The following is a 14,041-nucleotide window of genomic DNA, read 5'->3' as shown; positions in this document are numbered from 1 at the left end:
TTGGTCAGAGGAGCCTTCATCAGCAGATTCCACCAGGGGCAAAACAGGCCTCCAGCATGTGGATGACTCCCCCATATCCACAGTCCTTAGGGCAGGAGCTGGGCCAGAGCTACCCACAACAGAGGGGAGCCTCAGGGGATTCCCAGCAGCACAAAAACAGGTGCTTCGCTGGTAACGGAAGTCCGGAGGTGGGGCATCCCAATGGCGGCAGTGGGTTTGTAAGGTGAAAATAGTTTGTAAGAAGAGGCAAAAAAATCTTAAACCCTGGGTTTGTATCTCGAAAAGTTTGTATGACGAGGCGTTTGTAAGATGAGGTATCACTGTACTTCAGAAGAATTTAGAGGGGTTGGAGAGAACATTTTTGAAAGGTTTACGAGCTGAAGCGCTGGCCTCACCAAATGCTAATTAAGTAGCAGACAAAGCCCTTCATAGCCCAGCAACCATGTATGTAAAATTCAAGGTTCACAGCTCAAATAGTCATTTCAGCTTTTTAAAGGTTGAGAGCTCATGAGTTAGACATGTTAACGTTTATTAAGCGCCGTGCACAGAGAGAGAGAGAGAGAGAGACACACCAGGCTCAACGGCAGCCCGTCTAAGGGAGATCATTGGCTCAGCACAAAAGGATTTGAAGGGAAGTTTAACATGCTAAGGTCCTGTGCACTTAATGAAAAAAGTCACTGAACTTGACAATTGCTCCAGACGACACCATCCAATTTCCATGAATGACAAAGGAAGACGAGGATGATTAAAAAAAAAAAAATACAAGTGAAGCACTAAAAACTTTGCGGTACTTTGCCAATTTTGGACTTTCAACCTCCAAATAATCTAAAAAGTTAAATTTAGTCTTCAGAATTCAAGAATTCAAACTAGGATGTATTCTTTCATTTCTGCCAAAAGAACAAAATGACCGATCAGAAAGTGAGAAAATATTATTTGACTGAAAGAGTAGTAGATGCTTGGAACAAGCTTCCAGCAGACGGCTTTGGTAAATCCACAGGAACTGAATTTAAACATGCCTGGGATAAACATCTATCCATCCTAAGATAAAATACAGGAAATAGTATAAGGGCAGACTAGATGGATCACGAGGTCTTTTTCTGCCATCAATCTTCTATGTTTCTATGCCGCGCACCAATAGGAAAAGGTCAGGAACCCACCTCTGAATTTATCCAATCATTGGGTATCCAGAAAGCATGTTGGCCTTGATAATAGAAGAGTCAAAAGTACTTTTCTCTCTCTCTCTCTTTATATACATATATATGCAAGCATAGAAAGACTCATTAGGCGAACGATTTTTCAAAAGGTAGCTCTGCCTCGCTGTTAATATGCCAAGTAGGAGATTTAAGGGAATCCATTTTTCTGAATGACAAAGACTCTTTTCCAATAACAAATTTATCTAAACAAAGATAGAGTGTGGCTCCACAGCAATTGCTATAGAAGAGTGTAGCTTCTGCCTCGAGTTACAATGGCTTTAAAATATTGCTTGTTCAAATATGCTTAGCTGAGTACTTTATTCAGATTATGGAGACCTCGGAATTGTTTGAAAGGAAGTGGATGCTGCAGAGCAAAGTTCTAGTAGGAATTTCTAAATTGAGTATCGACCTTGAACTTCATACTCATGGGTCCACAAGTATCCCATTAGTAGTCTCAGCCAGGCCAGCGGTGAAATCCGGTAGGTTCTGACAGGTTCTGGAGAACCAGTAGTGGAAATATTGAGTACCTGCAAATACCACCTCTGGCTAGCCCCAGAATGGGGAGGGAATGAGGATTTTTATTATTATTATTATTATTATTATTATTATTATTATTATTATTATTATTTATTCAATTTGTATGTCGCCTCACTCCGGAGACTCGGAGCGGCTCACAACACAAAAATTTTGCAATATCCTTCCCCCAGGACGGGGGAGGGAATGGAGATTTTGCGGTATCCATGCCCACCAAGCCACACCATATCCACCAAGCCACGCCCACAGAACCGGTAGTAAAGCAATTTGGATTTCACAACTGAGCCAGTTTGTTCAGTAGGATGTCACATCCTCTGTTTTGTCATGACACCATTTACTGTTTTGGGGTCTGGAGAGTATTATAGAGGGCCCTATCATCTTCTAATCCCATACCAAAATAGATATTCTAGTCCAGTGATGGCAAACCTTTTTTTCTTGGGTGCTGCAAGAGTATGTACATACACGAATGCCCACACCCATCATTCAATGCCTGGGGAGGGCAAAAACAGCTTCCCATGCTCCCTGGAGGCCCTTTGGAGGCCGGAAATGGTGTGTTTCCCAACTTCTGATGGGCCCAGTTGGCTCGGGTTTTGCCCTCCAGAGGCTCCAAAGGCTTCCCTGGAGCCGGGGAAGAGTAAAAACACCCTCTCAAATTCCCCTGGAAGCTCTTTGGAAGCCAAAAACGCCCTCCCAGAGCCAAAAATCAGGTGACTGGCACACACATGCATGTTGGAGCTGAGGTAGACAACTGCTCATGTGCCAACAGATATAGCTCCGCGTGCCAACTCTGGCACCCATGCCATAGGTTCGCCATCACTGTCCTAGTCTCAGAGAAGGTTAAAACTTTCTTGGTCCCTCTTCAAAGGTGTTTGTTTTTACCCCCTTGGTCATCCTAGAGTTTTATGATGCAACGTCCTGCCTGTCGGCGACTACTTCAGCTTCAACCACAACAACAGAAGAGCACACAACAGATTTAAACGTAATATTAACCGCTCCAAACTTGACTGTAAAAAATATGACTTCAGTAACCGAGTTGTCGAAGCGTGGAACTCATCACCGGACTCCATAGTGTCATCCCCAAACCCCCAACACTTTACCCTTAGATTATCTACGGTTGACCTCTCCAGATTCCTAAGAGGTCAGTAAGGGGCGAGTACAAGTGCCCTAGAGTGCCTTCCGTCCCCTGTCCTATTGCTCTCCTATATCTCCTATACCTTTCTTCTATTCCTATATCTCTTCTTCTATTCTTTCATTGATATGTTCTATTACTATACCTTCTTTTCTATTATTTCTTAGATATATTTTACTATGAGTATCTCCTCTATAACCTTCATCATGTATTTTACTATGTGTATATAGATATATACCCACTAAAACCCTCATTGTGTATTGGACAAAATAAATAAAATAAAATAAATAAAAATAAATAGTCTGAATCTAGTCCAAGCTATATGGGTCCCTCTTAAACTGGGATGTTTAGAACTGAGGAGGATCTTTATTGGTTAATGTAGGAGGGTCTCACCCATGCAAAATACAGTGGGAGCTCTCTTGCTCTCGCTTTTAAATGCGATCTGGCTTGAATTGATGTACAGTGGTTCTCAACCTTTCTAAGGCTGTGACTTCTTAATGCAGTTCCTCATATTGTGGTGACTCCCAACCCTAAGCCTAGCACCAATTGTTCCCAACAGAGCTTTAAGCTGGTTGGCAGGAAGGTCAGAAGGACACCCCCAGTGTAAACGCCTGATTGGTCAGATTGTAAAAATGTGTTCCATGTTTCGTTCTTGAGGAAGAAGAAGGAAACATTTCGCTTGTCATTCAAGAAGCTTCATCGGTTCCGACGGGGATGAAACCTCTTGGAGTGGAAATGAAACTATCACTACTACGACGACTACTACTTATTTATTTTTTATTTATTTATTCATTTGTCCAATACACAATAGATATGGAAGAGAATAGACATGAAGTAATATATATAAAGATAATATGTAAAAATAGAGGAGAAGATATATGAAAGGAAGAAAATATATATGATATATGAGATAAAGGAGAGACAATTGGACAGGGGACGGAAGGCACACTGGTGCACTTATGTATGCCCCTTACTGACCTCTTAGAAACCTGGAGAGGTCAATCGTGGATAGTCTAAGGGAGAAATGTTGGGAGTTAGGGGTTGACACTATTGAGTCCGGTAATGAGTTCCACGCTTCGACAACTCGATTGTTAAAGTCATATTTTTTACAGCCAAGTTTGGAGCAGTTAATATTAAGTTTGAATCTGTTGCGTGCTCTTGTGTTGTTGTGGTTGAAGCTGAAGTAGTCATTGACCAGTAGGACGTTGCAGCATATGATCTTGTGGGCAATACTTAAATTGTGTTTTAGGCGCCGTAGTTCTAAGCTTTCTAGACCCAGGATTGTTAGTCTATTTTCGTAGGGTATTCTTCTCCTCCTCTTCCTTCTCTTCCTCCTTCTCCTCCTCTTCCTCCTCCTCTTCCTCCTCTTCCTCCTCCTCCTCCTCTTCTTTTTCTTCTTCTTCTCCTTCTCAACAGTCAACTTGTCTTTTGAAGAAAAAAAAGCACCTTTGAGGCAACTATGACCTGGATGTCTGAGAAGCTCCACATACATTTAGAGATGAGTCCTTCCTAGCTCCCCACCCCACCCTACCCGTTATACACTTGTGGGCCATGCCATCTCTTATCTCATCCTTCCATCAGCAGCATCCCTTTGAAAAGGAAAGCAAATATACGGTATGTGTCCCAGGGTAATTTTGCAGGATCCAACCTGGGATCTCCTGGCCTCAGTTCTGACACCCCATTACACTTCCTTTCATTCAGGATGACCCATTTGTCATTCAGTTGCTTCCACCAAAGCCAAAGCCAACCCCCCCTCCAAACCTAAACAGTTCCAGTTATTTCCCTACCTGCAATTTGAACACTCAGATTAGATTAGATTAGATTTATTGGATTTATATGCCGCCCCTCTCCGCAGACTCGGGGCGGCTCACAACAATAGTAAAAACAGTGCATAGTGACAAAATCCAATGCCCACCAAGCCAATTACAATTTTAAGTTAAGAAATTCATAAAACAATCCCAATATATATAAAAAACAATCACACAATCAATCAAACGGCAAAACAACATGGGCAAGGGGGAGATGTTTTAGTTCCCCCATGCCTGACGGCAGAGGTGGGTTTTAAGGAGTTTCCGAAAGGCAAGGAGGGTGGGGGCAATCCTAATCTCAGGGGGGAGCTGGTTCCAGAGGGTCGGAGCCATCACAGAGAAGGCTCTTCCCCTGGGTCCCGCCAGACGACATTGTTTAGTCGATGGGACCCGAAGAAGTCCCACTCTGTGGGACCTAACCGGTCGCTGGGATTCGTGCGGCAGAAGGCGGTCCCGGAGATATTCAGGTCCGGTGCCATGAAGGGCTTTATAGGTCATAACCAACACTTTGAATTGTGACCGGAAACTGATCGGCAACCAATGCAGATTGCGGAGTTCCAGTTATTTCCCTACCTGCAATTTGAACACTCAGCACAGCAGGCTTTTAAAAATTAATTACCACTAAAATTGAAGTCACCTTTGATTCGTAACAGGTTTCCTCTCCTGCTCCTTGCAATGTATCTCACCATCCCTGGAATAGACTGTAGAAATTCATTTTCATATTTTAGAAAGCTGATGCAGCTAACTCAATGTGAGATTGAAAAAAAAAGAAGAAGAAGCTTGGATAGTAAATCAAATCTCTCTCTCTCTCTCTCCTGCTCTCTCCAGCTCTTTCCAGAGTGCTCTATCACTGCTAAAGATAATGGCTTCTGTAAAGCTTAAATAAAATCTCATATTTCGCTACATAAAGAAGGACCAACAGAAAGATACATCAAGCTAAAATTACTACACCCCCAGCAAAAGTCACACACTACTCTACATTATGGCCAACTCAGGGGCTGCCGATCAGTTTCCGGTCACAATTCAAAGTGTTGGTCATGACCTTTAAAGCCCTACATGGCATTGGACCAGAGTGCCTCCGGAACCGCCTGCTACCGCACGAATCCCAGCAGCCGATAAGGTCCCACAGAGTTGGCCTTCTCCGGGTCCCGTCGACTAAACAATGTCGTCTGGCGGGCCCCAGGGGAAGAGCCTTCTCTGTGGCGGCCCCGGCCCTCTGGAATCAACTCCCCCCGGAGATTAGAACTCCTCCCACCCTCCTTGTCTTCCGTAAACTACTTAAGACCCACCTATACCATCAGGTATGGGGGATTTGAGACACCTTTCCCCCAGGCTTATTATAATTTATGTTTGGTATGTATGTGCTGTTTGATTTTTAATTATGATAGGGTTTTTAGTTTTTTTTAAATATTAGATTTGTGCCAGTATAATATTGTTTTTATCATTGTTGTGAGCCGCCCCGAGTCTTCAGACAGGGGCGGCATACAAAGCTAATAAATTATTATTATTATTATTATTATTATTATTATTATTATTATTATTATTATTATTATTATTATTATTATTATAAATCATGGCTAGAGTTACAAAGTCTTTGCCCACAATACTTTTTCTTTTAAAAAATCCCCAATATCTGGGAAGCAGGAACAGAAATGGTAATTAGCAGGATTAAGTAGTAATGATGGAAAATGAAATTACAGTTTTCTTTTCTAGACTAGTTTGATTCTCAGAGAGTTATAATTTTCAGGATGCTCATTTTGTGAACCATCTGTACTCTCCTTAGTTTCATCTTGATTTCCAGTTCTGGTTTATTAGGACCTGGATTGTTGGGGCAATATGCTGAGGCCATTAATAGTGATGGGCGAACCGAACCCACACAATTCGGGTCTGTACCGAATTTTGAGGTGTACGGTATGCCGAACCTGAAATTTTTTCAAACTTCGGGCAAAGTTCGGGGTTGTGTTCGGCGTTTGGAGCTTTGATGTCACTGGCAGGTTGCTAAGGACGCTAAGGTGAACACTTCCTGGATTCCATGGAATCCAGGAAGTGATCACCTTGGTGTCCTTAGCAACCTGCCGATGATGTCAAAGCTCTGCCCCCAGAATCTCTTTGTGGGAGGGATTCCCCAGCTCCTTCAAAGGGAGGTCTTCGCGTAAAAATAAACATTGTTATTTTTACAAAAAAGGACGCAGCAGCGGCGCTGCAAGCAAAGGGCGGTCCTTTCACGTAAAAATGAATATGTTTATTTTTACGTGAAGACCTCCCCTTGAAGGAGCTGGGGAATCTCTCCCATGAAGAGATTCCGGGGGCGGAGCTTTGATGTCACCGGCAGGTTGCTAAGGACGCCAAGGTGATCACTTCCTGGATTCCATGGAAGGAAGTGATCACCTTGGCGTCCTTAGCAACCTGCTGGTGACGTTAAAGCTCCGCCCACAGAATCTCTTTGTGGGAGGGATTCCCTGTTCGGGTTCGAGTTCGGGTTCAATTCGGGTTCAGCCGAATCTTGCGTAAAGTTCGGCCGAACTTGCCGAACCCGAACATCATTGGGTTCGCCCATCACTAGTCATAAAGCCAGAGAATGCTGTAAAGCAGTATGGGGTGATGTATACAGTAAGTCTAAGTGTGACTTAAATTTACTAAGCTGCGGTGGTGCTGTGGTTAGGCTGCAGTACTGCAGGCTCCTTCTGCTGCCTGCTGGCTGCCTGCAATTTGGCAGTTCGAATCTCACCACGTTCCAGGTTGTCTCATCCTTCTGTCTTTCCAAGGTGGATAAAATGAGGACCCAGATTGTTGGCGGCAATAGGCTAACTCTGTAAACCACTTATAGAAGGCTATAATTGTAAAATGGTATATACAGTGGTTCCCCGATTATTGCGAGGGTTCCGTTCCAGGACCCCTCGCAATGATCGGTTTTTCGCGAAGTAGTGGTGCGGAAGTAAAAATACCATCTGCGCATGCGCAGATGGTGTTTTTACTTCCGCCGCAGCAGCGAGGAGCCGAAGATTGGGGGTTCCCCGCCGCCCATGCAAACTCCTCGCTGCTGCCGCGCCCGCCGCTTGTCTTGTCTGCCCGCGCGCCCGCCCTTCGCCCGCCCACGCCGTTCGCTCGCGCCTCTTCCCAGCTGAGTCCTGAAGCGAACTTCCGCGTTTGGCTTTGGGACTCAGTTGGGAAGCCGCACGGCTGTTTTAAAACGTCGCCGCCGGCATGGGGGGCTTCCTAGCAGCCCCCCAAACCCGGGTTGGGGGTCCGGGGGGTGCTGGCAAGCCCCCCATGCCGGCGGCGACATTTTAAAACAGCCGCGCGACTTCCCAACTGAGTCCCGAAGACAAACGCGGAAGTTCGCCTTTGATGTTTGTCTTCGGGACTCAGTTGGGAAGCCGCGTGGCTGTTTTAAAACGTTGCCGCCGGCATGGGGGGCTTCCTAGCAGCCCCCCAAACCCGGGTTGGGGGTCCGGGGGGTGCTGGCAAGCCCCCCATGCCGGCGGCGACATTTTAAAACAGCCGCGCGACTTCCCAACTGAGTCCCGAAGACAAACGTGGAAGTTCGCCTTTGACGTTTGTCTTCGGGACTCAGTTGGGAAGCCGCGCGGCTGTTTTAAAACGTCGCCGCCGGCATGGGGGGCTTGCCAGCACCCCCCTGAACCCGGGTGGCCGGGCGAGCAGCGAGCGAACGGCGGGTGGCCGGGTGAAGGGCGAACGGTGGGCGAGCGGGTGCTGGGGGGGGCTTCTCGCCCTCCCGCCAGCAAGAGGGGGAAGACCCAGGGAAGCCGCCCAGCAGCTGATCTGCCCGGCACCATCTACGCATGCGTGGCCATAAAAAAAGGGCGCGCATGCGCAGATGTTGTTTTTACTTCCGGGTTGAAAAATCACGATTTAGCCCGTTTGCAATGATCGGGATCGCGATACCCGGGGGATCACTGTATACCCAAGTGCTATTGCTACTGGTATTTAATTATGGGGTGTGTGTGCTTTTTTGTGGAGATCCGAGAAAAAGAAGGAAATGGAGGTCTAATCCAGGAACAGCCTATATTTAAATATATAATTTTAAATGAGATGCTAACCCAATCTCTAGTTTCGGTTTCATTTAAATTGGATGTTTTGGGGTCATCAGGATTTCCCTTGAACGGGTTCCTGTCTTCTCCCATATGTCTTTTTTTGCTCTTCAACAGATAAATGGGTGCTATGATGGGGTGGAGGGCAAACACCTCCAAGTTAATTGCAGCAGGAGAAAATGCCCAAGTTAATTGAAGCAAAGAAAGTACAATAGAAAAAAGTGGAAACCGTCCTCACTTGAAGTTCATATTTAGCAGGCAGCCATCCTAACAGGCAGGCAAACGGAATAAAATTTGTGCTGTCAGATTTAATAACAAAGGAACAGGGAAGAGATCGCATTAACATGCAGGGCAGGTGCCCAGCCTGAGATGGTTTATGAAGTCGGGATTTTACTACTTGCATTGGCTGATATGATTGGATGTTGTTTATTATAATGTAATCTTAGGCTGTTTGGAGCAAGGTGGGTATACAGTGTTGTGTAAACCTTGTAAGGGGAGAGGATTTAGTCACCGCAAGCGAATGCCTGCACATAGAGATCAGATGCTTTTAATGACTCAGGGAAGCTATTCTCTTGGGGTTGAGTGGCATCCTTAAAATGCACATAGATACCATAAAAGGAGAATAGCTCAGGATTTGAACTGTGGGACCCTTGAGATTGGTTGTTTCTTTGCAGATGTTTCATTACCCCAAAAGGTAACGCTATCAGTGGCCACTGGCAGTCTTCCAATACTTGAGTGGCTGACACACAGAGGAGGGAGTCAGGCTGTTTTCCAAGGCACCAGAAGACAAGACAAGGACGTCCGTTTCAATCACCACTGATACACTTGGCATCCATGAATCTGTCTATTCCTGCCTTGAAGCTATCCAGGCTGACAGCTGTCATGACCTCTTCTGGAAGTGAATTCCATAAACCAACAACCCTCTGGGTGAAGAAATATTTCCCTTTCCTTGATCACCTTTTCCAGTTCCATTATATCCTTCTTGAGGTTTGGTGACCAGTAGTGTTGGGCGAACCCAACGAAGTTCAGGTTCGGGTTCAGAACCCAAAATTTTTAAAAAGTTCGGGTTCGGCACCCAAACCTGAGCCTGAACTTTTGCCAAACTTTTGAGTTCAGGGCTTGGGAAAGTGCCAGGAAGCGCCCTTGTGGGATTCCCCACCTCCTTTTTCGCCTCCCGACTGGCCGGCAACTCCCCGTCTGTTTTGGAAGTTGACAGCTGGGCGGCGGCACTTCCTGGCGCTCTCCCAAACCCGAACCCGAACTTTTGCCGAACTTTTGCAAAAATTCGGGTTTGGGTTCGGTATACCGAACTGCGCAAAGTTCGGTACGAATCCGAACTTTGCAGGTTCGGTTCGCCCAACACTAGTGACCAAAACTCTGCACAGTCCTCCAAATGTGGTCTCAATTTTTAACAATTTTGACTCCCCCCCCTCTAAAAAAACCCAAGACTACATTTCCATAGTTTTAGTACTTCTGACGGTGAGCAAAGTTCTGGGTGGTTTGTTTCAAGCCCCTGGGAATATCTTCAAATGCGATTTCCATTTTTACTCCCTCCCTACGTTCTCAGTGGTATATTGAGCGAAATGCTAAGCAGGGTCTTTCAACAGAAATAGAAATGTTCACAGCGGTGGGTATTCATTTGATTTTTATCATCCCCAGATGGATTTTTCCATGCAAAGCACCTTCATCTTTCTCTTCCCTCAGGGAAGATATGCAATGACACCTCCCCACACACCAAATTCTGGGGAGATGTAACTGGGTTAGGCTTCTCTTAATATCTTGGCAGGGGTGGATTCCTCCCACTTCGGAGTGGTTCACCCAAACTGGTAGCAACCTATTGGTGACATCACAATAGAAACATAGAAGATTGACGGCAGAAAAAAGACCACATGGTCCATCTCATCTGCCCTTATACTATTTCCTGTATTTTATCTTAGGATGGATATATGTTTATCCCAGGCATGTTTAAATTCAGTGACTGTGGATTTACCAACCACGTCTGCTGGAAGTTTGTTCCAAGCATTTACTACTCTTTCCGTAAAATAACATTTTCTCACGTTGCTTCCGATCTTTCCCCCAACTAAGCTCAGATTGGGCCCCCTTGTTCTTGTGTTCACTTTCCTATTAAAAACACTTCCCTCCTGAACCTTATTTAACCCTTTCACATATTTAAATGTTTCGATCATGTCCCCCCTTTTCCTTCTGTCCTCCAGACTGTACAGATGGAGTTCATGAAGTCTTTCCTGATAAGTTTTATGCTTAAGACCTTCCACCATTTTTTGTAGCCCGTCTTTGGACCCGTTCAGTTTTATCCATATCTTTTTGTAGGTGAGGTCAGTGCTGGTCTGTGGGTGCCGCCATCTTGTTTTTTCTGAGCATGCTCAGAAGTCGAGTTTCCAGCACTGTGCATGAGGTTGCCATTTTTTCCCCAGCTTTACGGAGAGGGGGCGGCATACAAATCTAATAAATAAATAAATAAATAAATAAATAAATGAATGAATGAACGAACGAACGAACGAACGAACGAACGAACAAACAAACAAACAAACAAACAAACAAACAAACAAACAAATACATAAATTAATTAATTTCTGGCCTCTGAGGGGCCTCCAGGGATGTGGGGAAGACATTGGCACACATAGGTATGTGTGCCAAAAATCTTAAAGTTGCTTTCTTGATCTATCCAGATTTGATTCTTTGCTCTATCTTTCCTCACCACACCCCCCACCCTGAAGATTTCAATATTTCATAAAGTTTAACAGAAGCAACAGTTGCCCAGAGACAAAAATAGCAGAGGGGAATAAAATCCCCATTTGGCTTTATTGTCAAATTATTTTCCAATATCAACTGCTGCTTAGCCATGTGTTGATTTTTATCACTTTTACATATATATATTTAATATATAAATTAAAATGAATAGATAATGCCCTTAATCTGCTGGTAATCTAATAATGTCCCTGCATAATTAGATGCTATGGATATGAACTGTCGATCAGGCAAGATTAAAAATAAGTGAAGAGGTAGACAATGCATTACAATTATGCATAATTAGTTTTCTGGGAGGTTATTGCTGGGAAGGAATATATCTGCGATAAGAGGGTTATCTTTTAAAAAAAAAGAGGGGAATTTCCCAAAATTTAATCATTCACACAATGTGAGCCATTCTGTAAAGAGTCAAAGAGAGAGAAAATTAATGATCTATCACCATCTTCGGAGAGGGGCGGCATACAAATCTAATAAATTGAATTGAATTGGATTGAATTACTCTGAGGCAGTTTATGGTTGATTCAGTTCTCGACTTCTTATTTTTTCTTTTCTTTCAGTTGAAAATCATAACTGAATTAGTAAAGTTGCTCCACTGGAAAGCCTTACACTTGATTGCAGTGATTGCTATGTTTCTGTACTGGGTTTGCTGCTATATAAGTTAGTTAGTTTTTTTAATAGTGGAATCATAAAGTAACACAACACAAGAGCACGCAACAGATTCAAACTTAATACGAACCGCTCCAAACTTGACTGTAAAAAAATATGATTTCAACAATCGATTTATCGAAGCGTGGAACTCATTACCGGAATCAATTGTGTCGACCCCTAACCCCCAACATTTCTCCCTTAGACTCTCCACGATTGACCTCTCCAGGTTCCTAAGAGGCCAGTAAGGGGCGTACATAAGTGCACTGGTGTGCCTTTCGTCCCCTGTCCAATTGTCTTTCCTTTCTCTCACTTATCATATATATTTTCTTTCTTTCATATATCCTCTCCTCTAAGTTCACTTTACCCTTATATATATTACTACATGGTTTTTTTTTCTTCCTATGTATTTGTGTATTGGACAAATGAATAAATACATAAAAAAACACACACACAGCCAAATTTCGTTTGCAAAAATGGATCTGCGAAATAGATAGACGGAAGATGGGTTGAACCCTTCTATCGCATCTTAGAAAGTTCTAGAGAATTAGAGAAAAGAACCAAAACACAAAGGCCTTAGAGGGGTGACCCATTCCTCAAAATGGCGACCTTGATAGTTATACCATTTACTGCATGCTAGGTTAGCTAAAACGTTTAAAAAATAGAAACATAGAAGACTGACGGCAGAAAAAGACCTCATGATCCATCTAGTCTGCCCTTATACTATTTTTTGTATTTTATCTTAGGATGGATCTATGTTTATCCCAGGCATGTTTAAATTCAGTGACTGTGGATTTACCAACCACGTCTGCTGGAAGTTTGTTCCAAGGATCTACTACTCTTTCAGTAAAATAATATTTTCTCATGTTGCTTTTGCTCTTTCTCCCAACTAACTTCAGATTGTGTCCCCTTGTTCTTGTGTTCACTTTCCTATTAAAAACATTTCCCTCCTGAACATTATTTAACCCTTTAACATATGTAAATGTTTCAATCATGTCCCCCCTTTTCCTTCTGTCCTCCAGACTATACAGATTGAGTTCATGAAGTCTTTCCTGATACGTTTTATGCTTAAGACCTTCCACCATTCTTGTAGCCCGTCTTTGGACCCGTTCAATTTTGTCAATATGTTTTTGTAGGTGAGGTCTCCAGAACTGGACACAGTATTCCAAATATAACAACAACAACAATAACAACAACAACAACAACAACAGAGTTGGAAGGGACCTTGGAGGTCTTCTAGTCCAACCCCCTGCTTAGGCAGGAAACTCTCCACTACTTCAGACATATTGTTATTCAACATCTTCTTAAAAACTTCCAGTGTTGGAGGATTCACAACTAGCTCTGGAGTCAAGCTGTTCCACTGATTAATTGTACTAACTGTCAGGAAATTTTTCCTTTGTTCTAAATTGCTTCTCTCCTTGTTTAGTTTCCACCCATTGCTTCTTGTTCTACCCTCAGGTGCTTTGGAGAATAGGTTGACTCCCTCTTCTTTGTGGCAACCCCTGAGAAGTTGAAACACTGCTATATCTCCCCGGTTCTTCTTTTCATTAAACCAGACATACCCAGTTCTTGCAACTGTTCTTCATATGTTTTAGCTTCTAGTCCCTAGTCATCTTTGTTGCTCTTCTCTCAGTGAAGGGCTACCAAAGTTTTTACTACCACACTTTGGGCGTGGCTTATGCATTTTGTTTCAACATCTTTCAGTGCAAATTGGGTGCTCTGGGGTGGTGCTCCAAATTTTGCTACCGGTACTGCGTACCTGACTGCACCCGTAGGAAAAAAGGAGTGGAGATTAAGAATACAATCAGAATTGATAAGGAAATTAAATACCAAGACAACGCGATGTTTGTTAAACACTAAGAAATTTAATCAATGAAAAGTCAATAAGAGTTTATAACAATTGTTTTTGTTATA

The sequence above is a fragment of the Erythrolamprus reginae genome, chromosome 8, assembly GCF_031021105.1.
Source record: "Erythrolamprus reginae isolate rEryReg1 chromosome 8, rEryReg1.hap1, whole genome shotgun sequence".
Classification (NCBI taxonomy): Eukaryota; Metazoa; Chordata; class Lepidosauria; order Squamata; family Dipsadidae; genus Erythrolamprus; species Erythrolamprus reginae.
The sequence above is the reverse complement of the archived record's forward strand: the minus strand, read 5'-3'. Positions refer to the sequence as shown.